At 48.4% G+C, this 25,346-nt stretch overlaps 1 protein-coding gene across 4 annotated transcripts in view; it reads left to right on the top strand.

The window, feature by feature from the left end:
* Positions 1-25,346, top strand: part of LIMS1 (LIM zinc finger domain containing 1) — an 82,277-nt gene that overhangs the window by 21,464 nt on the left and 35,467 nt on the right. Inside the window, exon 1 of one of the 4 annotated variants that reach the window (XM_055540246.1) lies at positions 7,428-7,628. The exons of the other annotated variants lie outside the window; for them this stretch is intronic. The gene's annotated coding sequence lies outside the window, so the exon portion shown is untranslated. Of the gene's footprint in view, positions 1-7,427; positions 7,629-25,346 lie in introns of those variants that run through there. 4 annotated transcript variants of the gene reach the window in all.

Genomic DNA, 25,346 nt, shown 5'->3' with positions numbered 1-25,346 from the left:
TGCTTCCCCTTGTGTTTTAACTGCCTGCAGCCATCTTTCCGCCATGCTTTTAGTTTCCTGCCTGGAATGTTCAGCAGCTGTTAGCCAGTTATCTCGACTAGGAAACTGAAAGGAAACTAATGGTGGTTGAGTTGCATTTGCAAGCCAGTGCATGACGTGTGTGTTTGTTTGTTTTTTAATAACTTGTTTATTTCTGGCTCTGCTGGGTCTTCATTGCTGCGCAGGCTTTTCCCGGTTGCTGCGAGCAGAGGCTGCTCTCTAGTTGCGGTGTGCAGGCTTCTCATTGTGATGGCTTCTCGTTGTTGAGCATGGGCTGTAGGGTGCACGGGCTTCAGCAGTTGTGGCACACATACTCTCGAGTTCAGGCTCAGTAGTTGTGGTTCACAGGCTTAGTAGCTCTGTGGCAGGTGGGAGCTTCCTGGGCCAGCGATTGAACCCGTGTACTCTGCATTGGCAAGTGGATTCTTACCCACTGTTCTACCAAGGAAGTTCCTTCTAATGTAATGTTTAATTTGCTAATGTTTTGTTAAGGATTTTTACATCTATGTCCATTAGGGACATTAACCTATAATTTTTTTTTCTTACAATATTCTTGTCTGGTTTTTTATGTCAGGATGATGGATGCTGGCCTTCCAAAATGAGTTTGGGCATGTTCCTTCCTCTTTTATCTTTTGGAAGAGTTTGAGAGTCACTGGTATTAACTCTTCCTTAAATACTCGGTAGAATTCAACAAAAGTCTGGTCCTAGACTTTTGTTTTCTGGGAGGTTTTGTTTACTGAGTCAGTCAACTTACCAGCTCAGATTTTCTGTTTCTTCATGATTCTGCCTTCTGCAGTGTGCTTTTATTTTTTATTTCTAAGTAGTCCTTAAAACAACCCTGCAATACAGTAGGTGATATTAGCCCCAGTGAAGGGGTGAATGAATTCACTTGAGTTCACAGACTCAGTTAAGTGGGCCTGAGACCTCACTGTGGGCACGCCCCAGTCTCTGGGGATGCAGGAGGAAGCTGAACAGACGGAGCTCCCATCCTTGAGGGGCTTATGTCTCTGCTGTGGGGAGAGGTCAGAACCAAACACGTCAGATGTATTAGGTGGTAATGAGTCATGGGTAGAGAAGGAGGTTGGAGAAATGTCAAGGGGTGGGAGGTGGAAGCAGACTTCACTGTCACGACATCAGAGCAAAGATTTCAAGGGGCTGAGGAGACCCCTGACACCCAAAGCCAGCTGTGGTGGTGAGGAGCCTGGAGGTTTTTGAAGAGTTCACTGAAGTTAAAGACCTTCCTCCCAGGTAGTAGATGGCTCATGTGGGTTTGCACTCAATTTTGACTTTTTTTTATTATGCTTTAACATCTTTATTCAGTCTCCAGCTTCTGGTTTAGAAGATGCCTGAATCCAAATAAAGTGGAAACCCACTTGGGAGTTTGTGTGTGTCGAGGGGTGAGGTTGAAAGTCTGCTCTTCGTGTGGGTTTTGCTTTTGATTGGGTCTGGATATTTTCTAAGGCTTTGAATATCTTTTTCCTAAGGGTACACAATACAAGAGTTTTGTGGTTGAATTTCCATTTTGAAGTGGGTGAAATTTCTCCAGGGGCCGCAGAACGCTAGACAGCATCAGGAAAAGACTTTTCAAAGGAGAACAGCTGATTAAAGCTCTGGAGAGCATCTGGTCTTGCTTTTGTTTGAGCATTTCGCAGTCGAGCGCTGTGCATGTTGTCCCCGCTCACACAAACCTGTGCGAGGCAGACGCGTCTACTCCGCATTGATGGGTGCTCCCCCCAGGGCCTCTCATCCCTCTGGGCCGCTCTCACGCTGCCCAGGACCCCCCTCTGCACAGACCCTGTACCTGTGGTTCAGGCTGCTGCTGCTGCTAAGTCACTGCAGTCGTGTCCGACTCTGCAACCCCATAGACAGCAGCCCACCAGGCTCCCCCGTCCCTGGGATTCTCCAGGCAAGAACACTGGAGTGGGTTGCCATTTCCTTCTCCACTGCATGAAAATGAAAAGTGAAAGGGAAGTCACTTAGTTGTGTCCGACTCTTTTCGACCCCATGGACTGCAGCCTACCAGGCTCCTCCGTCCATGGCTGCTGAACCCCAAACTCCCCTTTGCCTGTCACTCAGCCCCAGATTGCATTGTGGAGAGTGTTGTCACTCATGACCCTGGGGTGTAACTTTCTACTTCAGCTTGAACTTAAACGCCACATAAAATTCCCATGGCTAGTATGCCCATACGTGTTTTACAGATGATAAATGTGACATAACTTACTCAAGATGATCATCCCCAGATTGCTGCTACACTATTGTGTTTTTCAGCTACAGTTTGGATCGAGCTTTTGTAGGTTGCTCATGATTTTATTAATGAAATGTATTATATGGCTCCTATGGAAATTCCAAAATTGCAAACTTAATATAGAATTGGCTTATAGAACTTAATATAGAATTGGCTTCAAATTTTTCATGCTTGACTTGGGGACTAATTAAATATTGTTCAGTTTTTACAACCTTGCTAATATTTTTTAAAAGACTTTATATTTTAGTGTATTTCTAGGTTTAGAGCAAAGTTGAAGGGAAAGTACAAGATTTCCTGTACACCTTCTACCCCACATGTGCACAACCTCCCCTGTTATTAGCATCCCTCGCTAGATGATGCGTTTGTTGCAACTGATGAACCTACATTGACAGATTATGGTCCCCAAAGCCCCTAGTTTACATTAGGGATCATGCTTGATATTGTAATTCTGTGGGTTTGGAGAAGTGCATAAGGACATGTGTCCATCATTCTGGTATCATACAGAGTGGGTTTTTTAAAAATTTCATTTATTTATTTTTGGCTGTGCTGGGTCTTCTTTGCTGCATGAGCTTTTCTGTAGTTGTGGCGAGTAGGGGCTACTCTCTAGTTGAGATGTGCTGGCTTCTCATTGCTGTGGCTTCTCTTGTTGCTGTGTACAGGATCTGGGTGAGCAGGCTCAGTAGTTGTGGTACATGGACTTAGTTGCTCCACACCATGTGGGTTCTTCCTGGATCAGGGGTTGAACCCATGACTGCTGCATTTGCATGTGGATTTCTTATCCACTAAGCCATCAGGGAAGCTCCAGATCATTTTTATGGCCCCCAAGTCCTCTATGCTTTGTGTCCTCATCTCTCCCCCGCCCACTCCCATGTTGAAATTTAATAATTTGGGTAAGTATACCTTCACATTCAGTGGGGGATACTCTTATTACTTTTGGAGTATTTAGCCACTGTAGGCAGCATCCACTTAGTAACAGACCCCAGCAGCCTTGTGGGCATCAGTCCTGACTTCTCACACTACTTTTCTCAATAGTTTGTTTTATCATTTGTAACTTTCCCTCCATGGTCAAGGGGAATTGGATTTTTAAACCTGGAGTGGTGTATTTTTTTTAATACATTTGCAAGTATAGGACTTGCCACATGGTTCAGTGGTAAAGAATCTGTCTGCCAATGCAGGAGCTGCGGGTTTGATCCCTGGGTCAGAAAGATCCCCTGGAGAAGGAAATGGCAACCCACTCCAGTATTCTTACCTGGAGAATCCCCATGGACAGAGGAGCCTGGTGGGCTACAGTCCATGGGGTCGCAAAGAGCAGGACACAACTGAGCACACATGCCCCCACACACAGAAGCATAGTATATGCTTTTAAAATGGGAGCTAACCCTTCTTCACACAGTGGGAAACAGAAGTCAGCAAGCTTGGCCCCATGCCTGTGCAGCCTGGCCTGACCCTCCCCTGTCCCCTGCCCCCCACCCCCGAAGTGAGCTTGAGGCAGAAGGCTGGCTCCCGGCCTCGCCCTTTAGCACAGCCGCCTCTCCCTCCCAGCTGTCCTCCCCTCTCCCCTTCTCTCCCCTTTTCTCCACTATAGCCTCAGGGTCCTGCTGTCCTGGAGTGAGGGTCTGCACTGTCCCCCTGACCTGCGGTGGGGACAGGGGGGACAATGCAGTTGCGCCCTCCTGTGCCCACCTTCCCTCATAGGCCCTCTTCACTCTTTTCTCTGAAAAACTGTGTCTTGGTTTGCAATGACTGTTCCAGCAGTCAGTCTGAGTCATCCAGGGTGTTTAGTCTTTCCTGAGAATAGGAGGGGCCATTGGATAATGGGTGATGCAGTGTTCATGAGTCTGTAGCCAAACCTGACCCACAGAGGTGCCAACAGGACAGAAGGAGTCCGGGGTGGCACTGACAGGACACGCGCTCCTCACCTGCCGCAGGAGGGACTGGACTAAGGCCAGTTTGAAGTTTGTCTGCGCTTGAGATAGTCGTGGTGGGGCTGCAGACAGAGCAGGGGGCTCGGGGCGGAGGGGAGGCTTGCAGTGGAAGACCCTTCAGGTGGTAGAGCTTTGGCCATTAGGTAGCTTGATGACCTCAGAAATCCTCCGGATTAGTAGTTATCAGTGGAGCTAGAATCATTCCCTAAGGAAAGAAAAATGAAATTTGCTCAGTTGTGTCTGATTCTTAGCAACCCCATGGATTGTAGCCCACCAGGCTCCTCTGTCCATGGGATTCTCCAAGCAAGAATACTGGAGTGGGTAGTCATTCCCTCCTCCAGGAGGTCTTCCCAACCCAGGGATCAAACCCAGGTCTCCCACATTGCAGGTGGATTCTTTACCAGCTGAACCACCAGCTAAGCCCATTCCCTAAGGAGCCACTGGGAACTTGTGGACACTTTTGTTACCTTGATGGTTTAGGGCTCATAGATATGGAGTTGTTGGGGCCATGGATACTGGGTGGGGGTGGGGCCAGGGAGCTAGATGTCAGAGTTTGCATCCATAGTTTTTGAAAAAGGAAAAGGCATTTTTTATAATTCTCTGAGCATAGCACCTACTTCTCTTTTAGATATGGTAAAAGAGTACTTTTACACAGTTTAATAAACACTAAGTTTTCTAGGAATGCCTGGGATTTGTAAACAAAGTTTGCTTGGCTTTTTACTTAAATCTTTACTCTCATAAGTTGTATTAATTTCTTTTTTATCATATTTAGAAGTTCAAATATGGGCTTCCCTGGTGGCTTAGATGGTAAAGAATCTGCCTGCAATGCAGGAGACCTGGGTCCAATCCCTGGGTTGGGAAGATCCCCTGGAGAAGGGAATGGCTGCCCACTCCTTCTCCTATTTTTGCCTGGAGAATTCCATGGACAGAGGAGCCTGGCGGACTACAGTCTATGGGCCGCAAAATGTCAGACACAACTGAGCAACCAACACTTTCACGGAAGCTCAGAGCCTTTAAGACAGTCAGTTCAGTTCAGTTGCTCAGTTGTGTCCCACTCTTTGCGACCCCATGGATTGCAGCACACCAGCTTTCTCTGTCCATTACCAACTCCCAGAGCTTGCTCAAACTCATGTCCTTTGAGTCGATGATGATGGTCTATTGAAAAGGTTTTGTTTTGGTTTATTTTGTTTAAATGAGAGATGATTGGTAAACTAAAGTTTTCTCCAGTGAGACAAGAGACTGTAGGGAAAGCTTATGTATAGGGATGAATAATGATGAACTTTTGGGTTATAATGTGTTTCATAGTCAGGATGTAAGAAGAATGTTTAAAGATGGAGAAGTGGGACTTCCCTGGTGGTCCAGTGGTTAAGACTGCATTCCCAATGCAGGGGGCATGAGTCCAACCCCTGGTCAGGGAACTAGATCCTACACGCTGCAGCAAAGACCCTGGGTGCTGCAGCCAAGACCCAGCACAGTCAACTACATTTTTAAAAATGAAAAATGAAAAAGCTCAAGATGGAGAGGTTCAGTAGCACTTGATAGACTGGGTAAAACAAGTGGGTTGAAATTATCCCAGAGCCTTTCAAAGGCAGAACTGATAAGCTATGCGTGGATATGGAACATGTTACAGATTAGATCCGTGTATTCTGAATATCCCATTTAAAGGATATTCCGTGGGAAGGAACTAACCTGATGGCATTGTGTCTGTCTGGGGGCCTATGAAGGAAAACAGAAGCCTGACCGTGGGCAAGTGGAGAAGGTGGGTCCCTTTATAGGGTACCCAGCCTCTGGTGGGCAGGGGGTGACTTGGAGCAGAGCTCACCTGCTGGAGGGGGCTGGCCTCAGCGGCATTTCTCCCAGGGACCTTCGCCTGCCCCAAGGTCCTCACCTGACGTGCGCTTGTGTGTGTGTGTGTGTGTGTGTGTGTGTGTGTGTTTATGCATGCCCTGGGGGCCTTGTGACTCCTAGGACCTCCGTCTGCCACACAGTCCTCACCTCACTCAGGCATGTGTGTGCACATGTGCACACGCTCGTGCGTGTGTGTGTATGTGTGCACGTGCCCAAGGCTTCCTCCCTTTCTTTCTCCTCCCGAGAGATGTGGCTGCTTCCCGGGGTTTGTGTCTGCAGCGGGAGTGGGGCAGGGGCCTGGTTCTCCCCACAAACAGCCCCCAAGTTCCCAGAAAGGAGTGAATTAACAAAAACCAAAAGATTCTGGCTGAAAGTTTACTGCGTGCGTATGACGTGAGACATCCACCAGCCCTGATGGTCGGGGCTGCAGGTGAGGCTCGGAGCCAAGCCTGAATCTCCGAGCTTCCTCTGCCCACAGAGACCTACTGCTTGCCTCCCAGACCCTCCTCCTCAGGCTCTATGCTGGGGCAACCAACGGAGGTGATGGGTTGTTTTCTTGTTCTGGATCTGCCTCATTTTCCTGGTGGCTCAGTGGTAAAGAATCCGTCTGCCAGTGCAGGAGATGTGGGTTCGATCCTTGGTTCGGGAAGATCCCTTGGAGAGGGAAATGGCAATCCATTTCAGTATTCTTGCCTGGGAAGTCACATGGAAAGAGGAGCCTGGCAGGCTACAGTTCATGGGGTCGCAAAAGAATCAGCCACAACTTAGGGACTAAACCACCACCACCACCACCACCACCAGGAATCAGACATCAGGACTCTGCTCTGTATTAAAGGAGTCGATTCTGGACTAGTCTTGAGTCCTCGTGAATCCGGGCAGAGAAGCTTTGTTGTGTCAGGAGGAGGAAGGCTGCCCCTCGACTCTAGCAGACACCCCCTACTCTTCCTCAGTGGAAGCTTGGCACGAGGCGGCCCCAGCGGTGACCCAGCCAGGGCATAAGGGTCTGCTGCCACTGCCCAGCCCAATGGAGCACAGCCTCCCAGCCCTGGGTTTATTTTACAGGGAAGGCAAAGTAAAGAGCAGCTGCTCAACCTGCTCTGTAAAGCCCCAGAGACACTCTGCACAGAGGTGAAGGTGTCGTCCAGACCCAGGGCGCTCAGCTCTTTCTGTGCTGACCTGTTGTCATTCATTTTTCTCAGCCTTGCCCTGCAGGTTACAAGTGCCTTCAGTGAGTGTGGATGAACTTGGCAACTCAGTAAAGTCTGTAGAACAGCCCAGCAGGATGTGAGTTGTGACATCGGGGTGTCGTCTCACTTGAACCACGGGGTTATCATGTAACCGTCACGTGGCTCGACTGCGTGCAGGAAGAATCCTCGATGTGGCTTCATAGGCTTAAATATAGTTCAGGGCACCAGACCTGGAGCTGAGATGAGGAAGTTCTATTCAGTGTAGGAAACAGGAGCTTAAAGATAACACGCTGTGATGGCAACCCGGCTTCCCGAGCCTGATAAGCCCATGGAATAAGGGTGGACACACAGAGAGGGGCCTGTCCCTAAGTGTGGAAGTATCAGGTAAGGACACCCTTGCACAGGTGGGGCCGTGCGTGTGCAGGTAAGAGGACCCCCACGGCCTCCAGAGAAATGGAGGGGATGGCCCAGAGTGGCCGGACAAAGGCACTGTTGTACTCGTGGGTTTGTTTTCCTCTTGACTTGTCTTTCTCAGTCATTTGGAAGCAAATCTCAAAAGATGTTTGTCTAAACTTGCAAACCCAGAAGCAGAAAGGGGTCCTAGTAGCTTTTGGCAATGCTAACATCTGCTCCCTGCTTCAAAGGGCAGCGAGGTGGTCTTGCTTCCTGGGTGTGTGTGTGTGACTGTGCAATGTGTGTGTGAGCAGCTGTTGTTTTATGGGTTTCACAGCAGGGTGGGTGAGGGAGGTTACTCCCTATGTTTGCAGAGAAATTGTTAACAACCTTGATAACATTTAGTCCTCCAGTTTATGGTCCTGCAGAGTTTTGCTATAAAAGACCTTAGGAATGCTTTTGGGGATTTTATTATGTTAAATATTTTTAACTCGGATCCTGTCTGGGGTTTTAAAACAGACTGGCAAACCGGTACTGTTTAACGCTGTGGTTAGTGAACTTTGGTCGTGCAGTGGTGAGAAAAAACAGCGTGAGGGTTGGGGGAGCTATTCTTACTCATTAATGGTAACTGTTTAAAAATTGGCAGGACATTTGGAGGAAAATAATGCACCAAGTCTGCATTTGTAAAACATTTAAGAGGTCATTATTCACCCCAAAATGATCTCTTGCCTTATTCAGGATTCACTGTGAATTTCCTTGGAGATGTAAATGTATTTATGAAACTGTTCATTTTACAGCTAATCTTCAGGAATAGTCCTCTGGTATGGGATAGGTGATGGATCAGGGAGTTTATTATAAATGTATTTATATTTATGTTACACACACATATATATACATAATACAACCACACGTAACCATGAAATATGGGATAGTTATAATGATCAGGAGAAGGGAATTATCTTTTTCAGGGGCAAGAAAGAAAAAAAAAAAGTTGAAAAGAGAGAGTTTCTCAGATGACAGAGAAACGGTGTAGCAGGATCAGGGCGTGGACATCCTGCAGTAGGGGCTCCGTGCTGGCGCAGGGGGACCCGGGCCTCCTCAGGATGGCTGGAGGAGTCTGCAGTCTCACTGACAACTTCTTGATGTCAGTAGCCCTGAGGGTCCTCCGAGAAAAGATAGCACCTTTACAGGAACTTTTAAAAAAGTGTTTTTATTATTGTAAAGCAGAGACCTTGCAGTGATCTTCAATTAGGTCTTGCCCCCAAGTTCTTACAACACGTTGAGGATCCACTCGTCCTCAGAAGGAGGGCAAAATGGGAGCCGGCTTCTCTCACCGCCTCCATGTGGAGGACAGATCTTAGCTGCGACTGAGCTTGTCGTTAGCCTGTAGTAATCCGTCTGCACTGTGGACTAGAGTTAAAGGGTGTAGGAAAGTATTTATGTTCCACATGTGTGCATGCTAAGTCACTCAGTTGTGTCTGACTCTTTGCGACCCCATGGCCTGTAGCCCACCAAGCTCCTCTGTCCATGGGCTATTCCAGGCAAGAATACTGGAATTGTTGCCATTTCCTCCTCTAGGAAATCTTCCTGATCCATGGATTGAATCCCCAGGTCTCTGGTGTTTCCTGCATTGACAGGCAAGTTCTTTACCACTGAGCCACCTGGGAAGTCCCTTTATGTTCCACAAGTCACTATAAGTATCCCATGGTATTGACAGGGGAATTGGGTGCTTTAGCCCTCCAGGTGAGAGTTGGGGGGTCAGGTACATAGAACATGAAAAATGGAAAAATAGATTTACCAAGTCATCTTGGTGGGGGCGAGAAGAGGTAGATACGCCCTAGGCAGTGTACTGATGGGGTTTAATCCTGTGCTGAAAGGCGGTTCCTTTGCTGCTAGAAGGAAGCTTGCTTGCACATGATGTGGGGGTGGCACCGAGTCCTTGGGCTCAGCTGTTTGTGGTCTTTCTTGTTGCTGATGGGCTGGCTCAGGGCCGCCTTCCTCACTGACTTATTCACTGGGCCTGGTTACCCTGAAACACTGAGGTATAGCTGAAGAGCATGGCTTTTATGGTCACCAGACTTGGGTTCAGATCTTACTTTTGCCACTTCTATGATTCTGAACCAATTACTTACTATGTGAGCTGCAGATTCTTCATCTGTGAATGATCATAATGCATAATCTATGAACAGGGAGGATTAATTGAGATCACGTATGTAGAAGGGTTCTAGCTTGGTACTTGGTGAGATCTAGGTGGTTGACAAACATTCTCTCCCGCCCCTACCTTTGTTTTTTTTTGGTCTGTTTTAATTATTTTTATTGTGGTAAAATACCTCTAACACAAAACTCTCCATTTGAACCATTTTAAGGTATAAATTTTAGTGCCATTAACTACATTCACGATGCTGTACAACCGTCACCTCTCTCCATTGACAGGACTTTCCGTCATGTCAAGTGCTGTGTACCTGAAGCCCTAACTCCCCACCCCTGCTCCCCACCTCAACGGCTTCAATGCATTTCCTGCCTCTGAACTTGGTCGTGCGTCTTACATGAGTGGGTCATATGACATGTGACATGTGTGGGTCATTCGACACGTGACACAAGTGGGTCATGCAACACATGATACATGTAGGTCATGTGACATGAGTGGGTCACATAACACTTTACACGAGTGGAACATGCAACATGTGGCATGTGTGGGTTGTAAGACATGTGACACAAGAGGGTTGTATAATACATGACACAAGTGGGTCACATGACACATGATACACATGGGTCATACGACATGTGACACGTTCACACAACACGTGACACAAGTGTATCAAAGGAATGTGATGTGTGGGTCACACGACACATGACACACGTGGGTCGTATGACATGTGACCTCGGTGTCGCCCTTCCACTTAGCAGCATGACTTTGAGGCCCACCCTGCTGCAGCATGCGTCTGGATGTCTTTCCTTTTTGGGGCGGCTGTTACTCCATTGTGTGGATGGACCACATTTTGTCACCACTCGTCTGTCGAGGGACCCACGGAAGTTCCTGCCTGCTCTCTGTTGTGGGAGTGCTGCGGTGCACTTGGGGGTGCGGCCGTCTGAGTCCCTGCTTTCAGTTCCGTGGGGTGGGGACCCAGAGGTGGGATTGCCAAGGTGTATAGTAATTCTCTATTGAACTTTCTGAGGGTCCACCAAACTGTTTCTTGAGCTTTGGTTTTTACTTTACTTTGCATATTTGGAGCTTGCCTCCTTAAAGACCTGAAACTCCTGGAGGAGGTCAGGGTTGAAAGGAACCACGTTCTGTTTAGTGTCTGAGATTTTCACGTGTTTTCTCCCCTCTTCAGAGCCACCCCCCTACTCCTGTGCCCAACCACTGCTGCAGAGACTTTATCCTCCTTCTTTTGCTTTTTCCTTGTTCAGCCTCCTCCCCTCTCTTCCCTTTCCCTTCCTCCCCCTGCTCTGCCCATCCCCCTACCTTCTCAAAGGGGCATGGTGGGGATCCTACAGGGGTCGTCCTCCACTTCCCTCTCCCCCTGCCCAGACCCTGCGTTGCTGTCATGGTGGGAGGGGTCCTGGAGACCAGATCCTGGCATGCTTGTCAAGCTTTCTTCAACCAGACCCCGGAAGGTTTGGCACCGGTAATCAGTGATGGCAAGTGTTTGGGGAAAGTTGGGTGGAGAATAAGAAAATAACATCATTGAAGTGAGGAATCGAGTCTTTGGGGCTGCCAGCCCAGCACGGTGCCAGCAGCAACTGCGAGGAGATCATAAAAGTGGCTTTTCCAAAAACCGTCGAGAAATGAAGCCCGGGCTGCTCAGTCAGAGGTGACGGCTCTGATTCACCTGGTCAGTAATTGAAAGTCTGTATTCAGTGTGACTTTGCTCATTTCTCAGGCCATTATGAAGGTCTCATTCATTATGTGTCTAACCAGACCCCACCGTCAGTAAAGGATGTATCCGTGCTACAGTTAGGACAGAGCAACATTCAACTTTAGATGGTAGCAGTGAGTTATTAATAACAGACCTAAGGAGTCCTGAGCCGCTGCCAGAATTTCGAAGTTAATTGTAATGATTTGTGAGGATCTAAGAGGAAGGAGTGGAGAAGGCAATGGCACCCCACTCCAGTATTCTTGCTGGAAAATGCCATGGGTGGAGGAGCCTCGTAGGCTGCAGTCATGGGGTCACTAAGAGTCAGACATGACTGAGCAACTTCACTTTCACTTTTCACTTTCATGCATTGGAGAAGGAAATGGCAACCCACTCCAGTATTCTTGCCTGGAGAATCCCAGGGACAGAGGAGCCTAGTGGGCTGCCGTCTATGGAGTCGCACAGAGTCAGACATGACTGAAGCAGCTTAGCAGCAGTTAGCAGCAAGAGGAAGAAGTGGGCGGGGCCCTAGGAGGGGTTGAACTCTGAAGGCTCTCTGCCTGCCTGCCTGCCTGCCTGCCCACCCGCCCGGTGGGATCCAAGTCTCTCTCTGGCTCTGTGACTCACCTCAGGGTGGCTGAATCAGCTCCTCAGTGTGTCTACAGGACTTCTAAGGCCCTGAAAGAAAGGGAAGTCTGTTTGTTGAGAACTTATTTAGTGTTGCTGATGGTGGAAACACATTCCTTTGTTTATAGTACTTGCAGCCCTGGAGGGAGTTTGATACACACTTTACAGACAGGAGTCCAGCCTGCAGGTGAGGAGACCAGGTTCCAGGCCAGGCTACCCCGACCCCCACCCTGGGCTGCGTGCTTACCTTCAGAGGATTCAAAGCCTCCTGTTCCCTGAGCTTGGACGGGGGCGCCCTGTCCTCGGAATGGTTTCTGGGCCACGTCTCTTCATTCTGTAACAGGCCTGTAATCTTGTCTAGGACGACTGTCCATAATACATCAAGTGAGCCATGCCACATTTGCACAATTTTCTAGCAACCATGTGCAGAAAAGAGCAGATGAAGTTAATTTTAATAATAGATTTGATGTGACTCGAAACGCCAAACTATTACCATGTCCAGACTATATCCACACTACGATCATGTTAACAGTTGCTGAGACATTTTACATTTCTCAGGAATCCCATGTGTATTTCACATATAAAGCACGTCTCAATTCAGATAAGTTGCTGCCTGGCTGGCAGCTGCTCGACTGGACCGCACAGAGCTGAGACAAGGTGTGAGGGTCACCCAGCACAGAGGCTCTGCTCCAAAGCCCGGGAGGGAGTCTGGGCTGGAAGGCGGCTTCCCCAGAGACAGGACCGTCCTGTCCATGGGCAGCAGGGCGTCACTGCAGTGTGAGCATGTTTCTGACTGAAGGGCTGCTTGTGGGGATGACAGCCACACGGCCTCTGTGTCCACCACCGGCTGCCACTGCAGGAAAACCGCCAGATGCTGAACCGTGTTTGGGCAAGGATGACGTGTCTTGGCAGGTCTCCTGGCTATTGAGGATGGAAACCTCAGCTTGTATTATGTGTGTGTATGCCGCTGCCAGAGACCTCCTCTCCCAAATGCCATTTGCAGATGCACTGTGGGGGTGGGGGCTGTGACATGCCTGCAGAAACAGCCCTGAGTGAGCGCCCTTATATGGGATTCCCAGGCTTCAACTCCACTTGGAGCCGGATAAGTGACAGGGCAGACTTCTCTTCCAGCAAAGCAGAAAGTATTTTTAAAGGTCTCGGAATTTCCCCTTCATCCTTTTCTTCCTGTGGTTCTGCCTACTTAGTTGCCTTTGACCCGCTGCACTTCCATCTCAGTCTTGCCCCACCGTGCTCACTGTATCTAGTTGTCGTTGTGTTGAGCTGTGTGAGTTCTTTACAGATTTTAGGTATGAGCTCCTTGTCACATATGTGGTGTACCCAGACTTTCTCCCGTCTCTAGCTTCTCCTTCACTCTAGATTGTGTCCTGTGCCACACAGAAATGTTTAATGTTGATACAGTTCCACTGCCCGGTGTTATTTTTGTTGCTTTTTTTTGGAGGGTCATATCCAGTAAATTGTAACAAAATCTAATATTATGGTTTTTCTCCTGCGTTCTCTTCTAAGAGTTTTATCTGAGCTGTTTGGAGTCAGCTTCTGTTTATGCTATGAGGTTAAGAGTCCAGCTTTATTCTTTTGCTTAAATGAATGCTTGAGGACGTTTTTCCCACCATTTGTTGAAAAGACTGCACTTTCTCCCACTGAGCAGTCTTGGCACCCTTGTTGAAAATCATTTGGCTGTATGTGGAGGGCTTATTACCAGCCCTGAGTTCTCTCCCATTGGTCTGTGTGTCTGAACTCTTGCCAGCACTGCACTATTTACGTTATTGGAAGTTTGTAGTACATTTTGAAATCAGGAAGTTAGGAAACCTCAGACTTCATCTTTTTCAAGATATTTTGGCTTGGGGCAGGGGGTGCGTTTCTTGAGGTTCCTGTGACTTTTAGAATGGATTTTTCTATTTCTGCAAAAGACATCATTTTGTTAGGCTCTTTGAAAAAAGGGCCTCATTTTTTCCCGTTCATAAATAAACTGATGAAAATACTCTATATGATAGGAAAAAAGAGCAAAAAAAATTACTGTTTAATGCTAGTTTTCAATGTATACCTCAAATATAGCTTTCAAAATAATTGTTTATTTGAGCAATTCTCTGCAAAGATGAGGGTTTTCAATGCTACTTACTTTCCCCTTTTTATAAAATACTTTTTAACTGTGCACGTGCTGCGGGTCATTAACCGTCCTCTGTAGCTAGGACATGTTTTAATTAAAGTTAACTGACACTGTGACCAGAGCACAGTCCCCTTACTTTAGGTATTTTGACTTGTTTGGGGAGGAAATTTATGAATCTTCCTGAACCTCAATTTCTAAGCCCAGGAAATAATTCTTAAATTCAGCCTCTTTAATCCATCCCATATGGGGCTTCCCCGATGGCTCAGCAGGTAAAGAATCCGCCTGCAATGCAGGACTCACAGGAGATGTGGGTTTGATCCCTGGGTTGGGAAGATCCCATGGAGGAGGAAATGGCAACCCACTCCAGTATGCTTGCCTGGGGAATCCCATGGACAGAGGAGCCTGGAGGGCTACAGTCCCTGGAGTCTCAAAGAGTCAGTCAGGACTGAGCATGCCTGGCACAGCGTTATATCCCAGGCTGTGGGGTCTACAGTTGAGTCTTTCTGGAGAGGCTAGGGGTCTGTGTGTTAAGGCAGGAGACCCCCGCCTGCCCCTATCATCAGTCTGGCTCTGTCAGCCCCTTCCTTCAGCCCCGAGGTCTCACAGTGGTATGCTGCCAAACCCCGAACGATGTGGGCAGTGCTGTTAGCTGCACAGGTGAGTGTTCTACGTGGTTAGGTTAGGTGGTTGCATCAGTGGTCAAGTCATGTGGAGGTGACGATGTGCCGTGGAAACGAGGTGGGTGTGAGGGCCCTTGAGGGAGCTTAGCTTGGTGTGAGATATGTAACAAGTGCATGCGTTCAGTGTCCTGTCCCGCATCCCTGGTGAAGGTGCACCCAACGAGGACATGACAAGGATGTGAGAAAAAAAGCCCAGAGGTGCTTGGAGCAGGTGGATGGGTCAGCAGGGTCTAAATTTGACTTACTGGGCACAGCCCACCTTGAGGCTCTGTGGTGTGCAGACCTTTGTAGGAAAGTGCACAGAAGCACATACACAAACATGTTCTGATAACACAGAGGAGTCATTCCCTCCCACCACAACTCATGATTGTAATGGTGACTCTATTTCTGAGGTTTTTCTAGAAGCCTAGTGTTAAATAGGACAGTTAAAATATTGTAATTCTTGACACTTGAATAAGCTGCCAATTTACCAGCACAGGCCAAGTTTGGTCCTTTCCAGCAGTGGTGTGTGTGTGTATGTGTGTGTATATGTGTGTGTGTCAGTGTATATGTGTGTATGGTGTATGTGTGGTGTGTGTGTGTGTGTGTGTGATGTGTGTGTGTGTGTGTGTGGTCCTTTGCAGCAAGTGGTGTGTCTGTGTCTGTGTATGTGTGTGTGTGTGTGTGGTGTGTGTCTGTGTCTGTGTGAAACAGGGAAACACACAGCCCTCTGTGTGTGTATGTGTATGTGTGAGAAATAGAAAAACACACAGCCCTGTGTGTGTGTGTCTATATAAGAAACGAGAAAGCACACAGCCGTGTGTGTGTGTGTGTGTGTGTGTGTGTGAAAAACGGAAACATGCAACCCTCTGTGTGTGTGTGAAATAGGGAAGTACACAACCCTCTCTGTCCATCACCACAAACCAGGAGAATTTCCTTGTGTGCATTTTCTTTCTTTCCCCTTTTCCATTTGCAGAGAGAAATGTGGTTCTTTGGGGACTTCACTGGTGGGCCAGTGGTTCAGACCCCACGCTCCCAATGCAGGGGGAATGGGTTTGATCCCTGGTAGGGGAACCAAGATCACACATGGCAAAAAAAAAAAGCCACCAGGAATGCTTTTCTCTTAAAAGACTTCTCCCACATGTCCTCACATTAAATTCTCAGCTCTTTCTTCAGTGTCCTGTTTATGGTGATAACTACCAGCTGTGGGTTCCTGCCCTGTGTCAGGCTGTGCCTGTCACCTCTGACCCTGCCTAAGCCCTGCAGGGCTCACGTCTTACAATTAGGACTGGTGTGTGGGAAGGCTGTAGACCGCCCAGCCAGTCAGCTTTCAAGTATATCAGTGAACTAAATAAATGTCTACTCTCAACAAATGGACTTGTTTGCAAATGGACTTTTTTACCAGGCAGATCTTAGATGTGATCTGAGGGGCAAAGAAAGCTTTCTGCTGAAAAGCATCTCTCTCTGTGGGTGATATTTCCATGTTGCTGTTCAGAATGATGAAGGTAACTGTCAGATGAAGATGTTCTGGGGGTATTCTAGCTTTAACCTTTAACCTCGTAAAGAGGTTTGTCAGAATTTTTTTTCTTATCACAACTTTAATAGAATTGAATGACATGTATGACTTCTTATGGAGAAGGCAATGGCAACCCACTCCAGTACTCTTGCCTGGAGAATCCCAGGGACGGGAGCCTGGGGGGCTGCCGTCTATGGGGTTGCACAGAGTCCGACACGACTGAAGCGACTTAGCAGCAGCAGCAGTAGCATGACTTCTTAATAAGCTGGGAGGAAGGAAAAATCAAGTAGAAGCAGAGAGTGAAGAGGACTTACTTCCCTGGTGATCCAGTGGTTAAGACTTCACGTTTCAGCGCAGGACGTGCGGTTCAGTCCCTGGTCAGAGAGCAAAGATCCCACATGCCTCTTGGCCAAAAACCAAAACATAAAACTGAAACAATATTGTAACAAATTCAATAAAGACTTTAGAAACAGTCCACATTAAAAAAATATCTTAAAAAAAGGAGAGAGGGAAGATGGACAGCTGGGCAGTGGGAATCAAGTGGAGGTCAGTGATGCTGAAACACCTGTTTGGAATTTTTCAGAAGATGAAGTCCTGAATGTCGGACACGACCAACTTGGAAGAGAAGGGTGTGTCTGTTTCCTGAGCCCCACAGTCCTGTTCCTCTTGACTCCAGCAGCTGTGGTCTTCCTCGCTGTGTGGGGCGTCCCGGCGGGAGTGCTGCCCCGGCTGAGCTGGGCGGGTGTGTTTGGGTCAGACTCTGTCTTGATTCCATCATTTGTGCTGCTGCAGGCACCATGGAAGCTGGGGGTCTGTCTTTCTGTTGTTGTAAACCCGGCATTTGTCCTTGTGAAGGCTGTGACTGGGGGTCTTTGGGGCATTCACTTTGGGAACCTGCTGTCCGATATATTGCTTAAGGAGTTAGCATTTTATAAAGAAAAACCTGTTTTCTCATGGTTATACAGTAAATGGTGTTTTATGTGTGTTTATCAGATGTGGTTCAGTCTGCAGCCCAAGCCTAGCCACAGCCTGTGAGCCAAGAATGGTTTTGACAGCTTTTAATGTCGGAAAAAAATGAAGGTGTGAAAATCACATGCTATTCGAACATCAGTCTTGGGACGCAACCCAGCGTCTGTTAGCTGTCATCCAGGGCTGCCTCTGAGCCACGGCGGGCAGTGAAAAGTCACAACAGAGGCCTGGGGCCCTCAGAGCCTGAAACAGTCATACTCTGACCTTTTGGTCCAGTGGTTAGGACTCGGTACTCTCACTGCCAGGGTCTGGGGTTTGATCCCCAATTGGCGGGCTGAGATTCCAGAAGCCTCATGGTGCTGCCAGAAAAAAAGAATCTGCTGACTCTGCCATGGAGGAGGTGAGCAGTCATGAAAACTCTGTTTGATATTAAATTTTACACATCACTGCATTCAGACCCTCTCCAGTTAAATCCAGTTCTGTGGCAATGGCCAGATCAAACTAATCCTCACTTGGTCACCATCCTCATGAGTGGACTCTTGTGATGACCGTGAACTTGCAAACTTCCTTCCTTCCTGTTGTGGAAGGAAAACTGGAGACTTGTCAGAGCACCTGGGAGCTGACCTTGGTGGGAATGGGAGGAGGAGGGGGGACATCTGTGGGATGTGGGGTGATCTGAATCAAGCCCAGCACATGGCAGTCAGACCTGTGCTCACCTATGAGAAGGTTTGTGTTTGTGTGTGTTTGGGCGGGTGCCTAATTTATATTGTTCCTTTTTAGTGGGATCCCATTGTTTGTCGATTTTCCCATCTTACGAGTCTCAACTGGATGCTGAGTCCTGCTCCCACTGGAGGGGCTGAGCCCGCACATGCCTGGGGTCAGCTGTGGGGTGCAGCTGGGATAAGGGGCAGGGCAAACACCCCTGTACAGTCATCACAGACCCCACCCCACAGAGTGAACAGAATGTAGTTAAGCCAGTGGTCTGCTCCCTTCACCAAGTTAGTGCTTGAGTGCGTACGATCTCACATGAGGACCTGTTTCTATATGTCTAGTCAAGACCGCCGTGTGTATGCTCTAGGTTTGCGTCTCTCTGACCTGGGTATTCAGAAGAGAGGTGCTGATCTCTGGTAAGGTCTGCTGTGATAAGCACCAGGGTCTGCACGTCAGCCTCACACTATGGACCGCCGTCTTCTCGTGATTTCTTCCTGCTTCTTCGCTCCTGGGTTTGGAGTCTACACACAGGTCCACCATTTGCCTACCAGGGCAAATGTCTGTGTCTGGACGCCAGCCCATCTCACCTGGTTTTGCTGGTGTTATGACTAATTTAACCTTCCTATCTTGGATGTATCTTACCTTCATCCTTTTTTTCCCCTACAGTTCGTGACCAGTAACTTTCTCATCACCTCTGACTGGGCTTCATAGCATAATGTTTTTAAAATTTTCCCTTTGTTCCAGCTTTCTTGAGATGTAATTGATATGTAACTTCATGTGATTTTAAGGTGTATAATGTAATGATTTGAGACACATATGTAGTTTTCCAACATGTTTACCACAATGAGGTTAATTAACCCACCCATGACCACACATAATTACCATTTTGTTGTGGTGAGAACATAAAATGTCTTCTCGTAAAAGGACTTTCGCGTATACAGTATTGTTAATTATTGTCCCCATGCTGGACAGCACATCCCCAAAGCTGATTCGTCTCGTAACTGGAACTCAGCTCTGTATCCTCTGACCAGCATCTCCCCTCCCCACCCCAGTCCAGTCCCTGGCATCACCCTTCTGCTGTTTCTGTGGGTTCAGTGTTGTTTGATTCCATGTGTAGATTCGATCACATAGTATTTGTCTCTCTCTGTCTGATTTATTTCTGTTAGTGTAATGCCCTAGCAGTCCATCCATGCTTTTGCAAATGGCAGGATGTCCTTTTTTATGGCTGAGACGCTTTCCTCTGTGTGTGTGCGCGCGTGTGCCTGTGTGTGAGAGAGAGAGAAATTTTCTTTATCTGTTCACCCAGCGATGGACCCTCAGGTTGTCTGTGTGTCTTGGTCATTGTGAGTGGTGCTGCCATAAGCATGAGAGCACAAAGCTGTCTCTGTGATCATGATTTCATTTCCTTCTAGTATACACCCGGACGTGAGATAGCTGGGTGACGTGGTAGCTCTATTTTTAGTTTTTTGAGGAACCTCCCTACTCTGTTCAGCAGTGGCTGCCCACACTGACATTCCCACACACAGAGCATGAGGGTTTCCTTTTCCCCCTACATCCTTGCCAACATTTGTTGTTTCTTGCCTTTTTCATAAAAGTGTTACTGACAGGTGTGAGGTGACATTTCATTGTAGTTTGATTTGCATTTTCCTGATGAGTAGTGATGTGGAGCATTTTCTGTGTACCTGTTGGTCATCTGTAAGTCTTTGGGAAAATGTTTGTTTTTGTTTTTTTGCTTTTGAGCTGTATGCATTTTTAAATATACATCTTGGGGTATTAGCTGCTTATGTGACATGTGATTTGAAAATTTCTTCTCTCATCTGTACATTATGTTTTCATTTTTGTATTGTTTCTTTTGCTGGACAGAAGCTTTTCAGTTTGATGTAGTCCCACTTGCCGACTTTGCTTTGGTGGCTTGCGTTCTTGGTGGTCACATGAATAAAATTGTTGCCAAGACGGATGTCAAGTTGCTTTTCCTTTCTGATTTCTCCTGGGAGTTTATAGTTTCAGGTCTTATGTGTAAGTCCGTAATCCACGCCGAGTTAATCTTTGTGCATGGTGTAAGGTTGGGGTCCAGTTTCCTTTGTTTGCATCATGTCATGCTTTCTGTGCTGTCGTCAAGCACCGTTCACAATTGGTCAAATAGGCTTCTAGCATTGGTTACATACAGAGTGGTGGACACTCGGGCTCTCACTGTGGGTCACTTTCCTGGGACGCTGCACCTGAGAATAAATAACAATGCCCCTTTTCAGACTTGCTGCTGCTGCTAAGTCACTTCAGTCGTGTCTGACTCTGTGTGACCCCATAGACGGCAGCCCACCAGGCTCCCCCATCCCTGGGATTCTCCAGGCAAGAACACTGGAGTGGGTTGCCATTTCCTTCTCCAATGCATGAAAGTGAAAAATGAAAGTGAAGTCGCTCAGTCGTGTCCGACTCTTAGTGACCTCATGGACTGCAGCCCACCAGGCTCCTCCATCCATGGGATTTTCCAGGCAAGAGTACTGGAGTGGGGTGCCATTGCCTTCTCCGGTTTTAGACTTGAGTTTTCTGCAAATCGTGTGCATGTAAAACCTCAAGGAGCCACATGGTGGCAGAAGTGCAGCTTCAAACCCTGTTGGTTTACAAACCTGTTCCAAGAGAAGCACACTCTGAGTCTTCTTTGTTTTGTTTTGTTTTTTTTAATGAAAATGTAGACTGTAATGCTTCCCAGGTGGTGGCGCGGTCACAGAGTCAGACACGACGGAGTGTGTGCGTGCATGCACACACATACAGAGAATTAAATAGGAGCCTCCAAGTACCTATCACCCGCCTTAAATAAAGCGTTACAAATACAATTTTATCACTGGGTGCACTTTACTGATGATTTTCCCTCCTGCTTTTCCCCCAGGAGGAAACTAAGCTGTTGTTTATCCTTTTATTAAACACTTGTGTAATCTTAACAGTGCATATAATTGTTCATTCGCTCAGTCATGTCTGACTCTGCAACCCATGGACTGCAGCATTCCAGGCTTCCCTGTCCTTCACCATTTTCCGGAGCTTGCTCAAACTCATGTCCATTGAGTTGGTGATGCCATTCAACCATCTCATCCTCTGTTGTCCCCTTCTCCTGCCTTCAGTCTTTCCCAGCATCAGGGTCTTTTCCAGCGAATCGTCTCTTCACATCAGGTGTCCAGCATTGCAAAGAATTATTTATTCTTTTTCATGCAGAATCTTCTCCAACCAGGGATCAAAGCCACGTATGTCTCCTGCAGTGGAAGCTGGGGATCTAAACCACTGGACCTCCAGTAAAGTCCTTGTTTATTTTGTTTGAGATACTATATAATGTGTATCATCTGCGTTACTATGCAAATTGGGCTTTTCTCTCAGCCTTGTTCTTGGTTCATTCATGGGTTATCTGTGAAGCTTTAGTGAGCTATCTCTCTTCTCTGGGATTCCGTCATAGCTCAGCTGGTCAAGAATCCGCCTGCAATGCAGGAGACCCTGGTTCATTTCCTGAGTCAAGAAGATCCCTTGGAGAAGGGAATGGCTACCCATTCCAGTATTTTTGGGCTTCCCTAGTGGCTTAGCTGGTAAAGAATCCACCCGCAATGTGGGAGACCTGGGTTCGATCCCTAGGTTGGAAAGGCTGCCCACTCCAGCATTCTGGCCTGGAGAATTCCATGGACTGTATAGTCCATGGGGTCGCAAAGAGTCAGACACGACTGAGCGACTCTCACTTTACTTTCAGTCTCTTCTGTAGCTGTGTGGTGTTGAATGAAGAACTCACAACATGTTACATCTGCTTTTCTGTTGACAGACATTGAGGAGGCTGTCAATAGAGGGCTTGCAGACCAGGAGCTGGGGGCGTGGGCCCCCCTCAGTCCCCTGTTCTGTTCAACAACACAGTTGGTCTTGAGAAAACTTGTTTTCTTTAGAATCTTTGCCTTTTTCCCTGAACTCTTGGAAGCCCGAGTCTTCACCATACCCTGAAGAGAGACGGTCTCCAAGCAGTCCAGGAATCCAGTAACATCAAAGTTTCACGTCTGACTCTGTCCACTGGCTTTTGCTCCTGAAACTGTAGGAGGAATGTCCGTGTCAGTGCCATCGGTCTCCTTTTGTACCCTCGGTACCCATCCACCACATTCATCCAGGTCGACCGGGGTCCTGGCTCCAGGGAGGGAACGTGGGCTGGTGGGACGGGGGATGGGGTGGGGATGTGGTTCAGTCTCTCCAGCCTGTGTTTAGTCTGGGGTTGTCCTCAGGGCTCCTGTGCCGCAGTGGCGAGGAGACACCGTCCCACCCCCCTGGAGTTCTTGTCTCTGGACTGATAGTAAAATTGACACAAGACAGATGAACAGGAGACAAAGAGGCAAGTCTTAATTCCTGCGCACGGAGGTCTCACAGAAGTGGGACCCAAAATGTGGCCAAAGAAGGTGGCTTTTATATTCGTTAGACAAAGAAACAAATTTGAGAGGAGTTGCCAGGACAAAGAGGGGCTTACCTAGTGGCTCAGATTGTAAAGAAAGTGAAAGTCACTCGGTCGTGTCCGACTCTTTGCGACCCCACGGACTATATAGCCCATCGAATTCTCCAGGCCAGAATACTGGAATGGGCAGCCTTTTCCTTCTCCAGGGGATCTTCCCAACCCAGGGATCGAACCCAGGTCTCCCACATTGCAGGTGGATTCTTTACCAGCTGAGCCACCAGGCAAGCCCCAGAAGGTAAAGAATCTGCCTGCAATGCAGGAGACCTGGGTTCAGTCCCTGGGTCAGGAAAATCCCCTGGAGAAGGTCATGGCAACCCACTCCAATATTCTTTCCTGGAGAATCCCATGGACAGAAGAGCCTGGTAGGCTACAGTCCATAGGGTTGCACAGTCAGACAGGACAGAAGCGACTTAGCACGCATACACACGTGACAGAACAAAGAAGCACAGGCTTTGGATGCTCAATTAGTGAAGAATCTGATCAGTTTGGCCCGGGGTTGGTCCCCTAAAGAGGCTGAGGGTTTGTTTGTTCAGGTTCTCTGTCCACTGATAAGCACATCCTTTATGGAGGCTCAGCTCCTGCCTCGGGGGATGGAGGAGGGGTCACAGTGTCCCTGTTGCATCCACCATTCTTAAGTACCTTTAGTTTAGAGTAATCCATCTGCCTTCGAGGAACATTTGGGGGCAGTTCCCCCTAGGCCCCTCACTGTGTGTCCCTGGAGCTCCTGGGTGGGCTTGTCCACCTGAGAGGCTCAGGGCAGACCTCCTGCTGACTAGTGGGCCTGAGCTTGGGCCCAGGGGCAGCAGCGAGGCCAAGTGTTGCTCCACACGCCCCCTTGGTGGCTGTGCTTGTCTAGACACCGACCTGCTTTGATACTTGGTCACCTCTTCTGAACAGCGAGGGTAGTGATGACCCATGGCTGGTGGGACCGGGATGAATGCTGGGTGGACCGTGAGCTGTGAGCAGTACTTCCATCAGCTCTGCACACAGCACCACGCGGACACGTCTGTCTGTGTCCCAGCCTTTTCTTTTGTAATACTTTTTGAAAATCTTAGATCAAAGTGGATTTAAATGCTGGCTTTCCATGGGCAGGATTGAGGCAGAAGGGGTGCAGCCCGGGCTCCCTGTCTGGTCTGTCACCCCCCTCACCCCCTCCTCTCCCTAAATGCCCTCCCCCCAGTCTCTCCTCTGAAGCCTAGGCCTCCTGGCTCCCAGGTGTGTGAGAGGGGTCTTTGCAAAACAAGTTTGATCTCCTCAGGCCCCTGTGGTTCCCAGGCCCTTAGGATAAAGAGACTTTTGAGAGACAACCCCCCACCCCCGCCTGACTCTCTAATCTCATCCCCGCCCCCTCTGTTTCTGATGGATGTTTCATCAGAATGAAACATTATGGATGATGATGAGCCTCTGTTTCATTGAGGCTCCCCAAGAGGAGGGGTGCTTTCAGAGGGACTGGCAAGCAGGTTAGGGACCGTGTTTTTGGTGACTTCTTTTCTGGACGGTGGATTCAGCCCTCTCACACTCTGCTCTACTTGAGTCTGAACCTGTGCACGAGAACGTGGGGTCTGAGCCTTCATGGATGACAAGGAAGCCAGTGTCTGGGTGGAGGGAGTATGGGGACTGCTCTGCTCCATCAGGGAAACTTTGCTTACCCCAAAGGTGATTACTCATATGATAAAATGTAAACTGAAAAAGACTCGTTTCCACTGAGTTCAGAGTGTTTGCAAAGCAAAATTCTTCTCTCATCATACGAGGAGATTAACGGCCTGGCAGCGTCCAGCTGTTCAGGCGTCTGCAGCCTGAGGCTCCCGGTCTAGGGAGGGGGCCTGACCCGGGGCCCACCCAGTGCTGGCCGGGAAGCCTGTGCAGCCTCAGCCCCCTCCTCCAAGGAGCCTGCCATGCAGGACACTGGCAGCCCATTCTTCAAGGCAGAGGGTTTAACCAGCTCTCTTCACTCCCCACGGCCTGAAGGGAGTGCGTGGAGCAGGCACACTGAAAACCTCGCTGACTCAGCTGAAGGGGCGGACCAGGGCCAGTGTTCTAGTTTTTATCACAAAAGAAAGTGTTCATGCTCATGGGAGGTGCTCAGCCCTACATATACACAGTGTGGGGGATTCTGCAAGGAAAATAGCATTTCCTGAAATCGTGGAAGGGATGTGCCTTTATGATTCTCACTTAGGTAACGTCGCATGTTAAATGCAGAAGCAAAACAGGGTTAGGGTTAGGAGTTTCAAAGCTCCAGGGCATTCATCTCAAGCTTAGCATCATCATAAACTGACAAGTCTCTTGGAATCAATTGGTCGGACAACTAAACCAACTAAGAGAACTTAGGGAATGCCTGCTGTACGGTGTACCTGGCCTTGTCGACCAGAGATGAAGTAGCTGTACAGCTTCTCTGGGAGTGCTGGTATCTGGTGGCGGGGGAGGTGGAGACCCTCGTCCCAAAGCCCACTGTGAGAGGGACCCCTGCAGTGATACTGAGCGGGGGATTGGCTGGGGTAGGGGGCACTGCAGGGTTTTCCACGACCTTTGAGTTTATGTTTGGGAAGACATCCTGCAAATGTGGAGGACAGAGAGGAGGGTGAGGCCAGAGGCAGAGATGAGCTGGGAGGTGGGGAGAAGTTGAGGAGGACAGCAGCGACTCCCCTGAACTGGAGTCTGGCCGCAGTTGAGCTCAGGGCTCCCCCTGCCTTTGGCGGGGGGGGGGTCCCTGTAAGTCCCCTGCCCGTGCCCTGAGGTGGAGGCAGTGTTGTGCTCACAGTCATTGCTGAGGCTCACTGACCTTT

This window comes from Bubalus kerabau, chromosome 11 (genome assembly GCF_029407905.1).
Source record: "Bubalus kerabau isolate K-KA32 ecotype Philippines breed swamp buffalo chromosome 11, PCC_UOA_SB_1v2, whole genome shotgun sequence".
Classification (NCBI taxonomy): domain Eukaryota; kingdom Metazoa; phylum Chordata; class Mammalia; order Artiodactyla; family Bovidae; genus Bubalus; species Bubalus kerabau.
The sequence above is the reverse complement of the archived record's forward strand: the minus strand, read 5'-3'. Positions and strand labels throughout refer to the sequence as shown.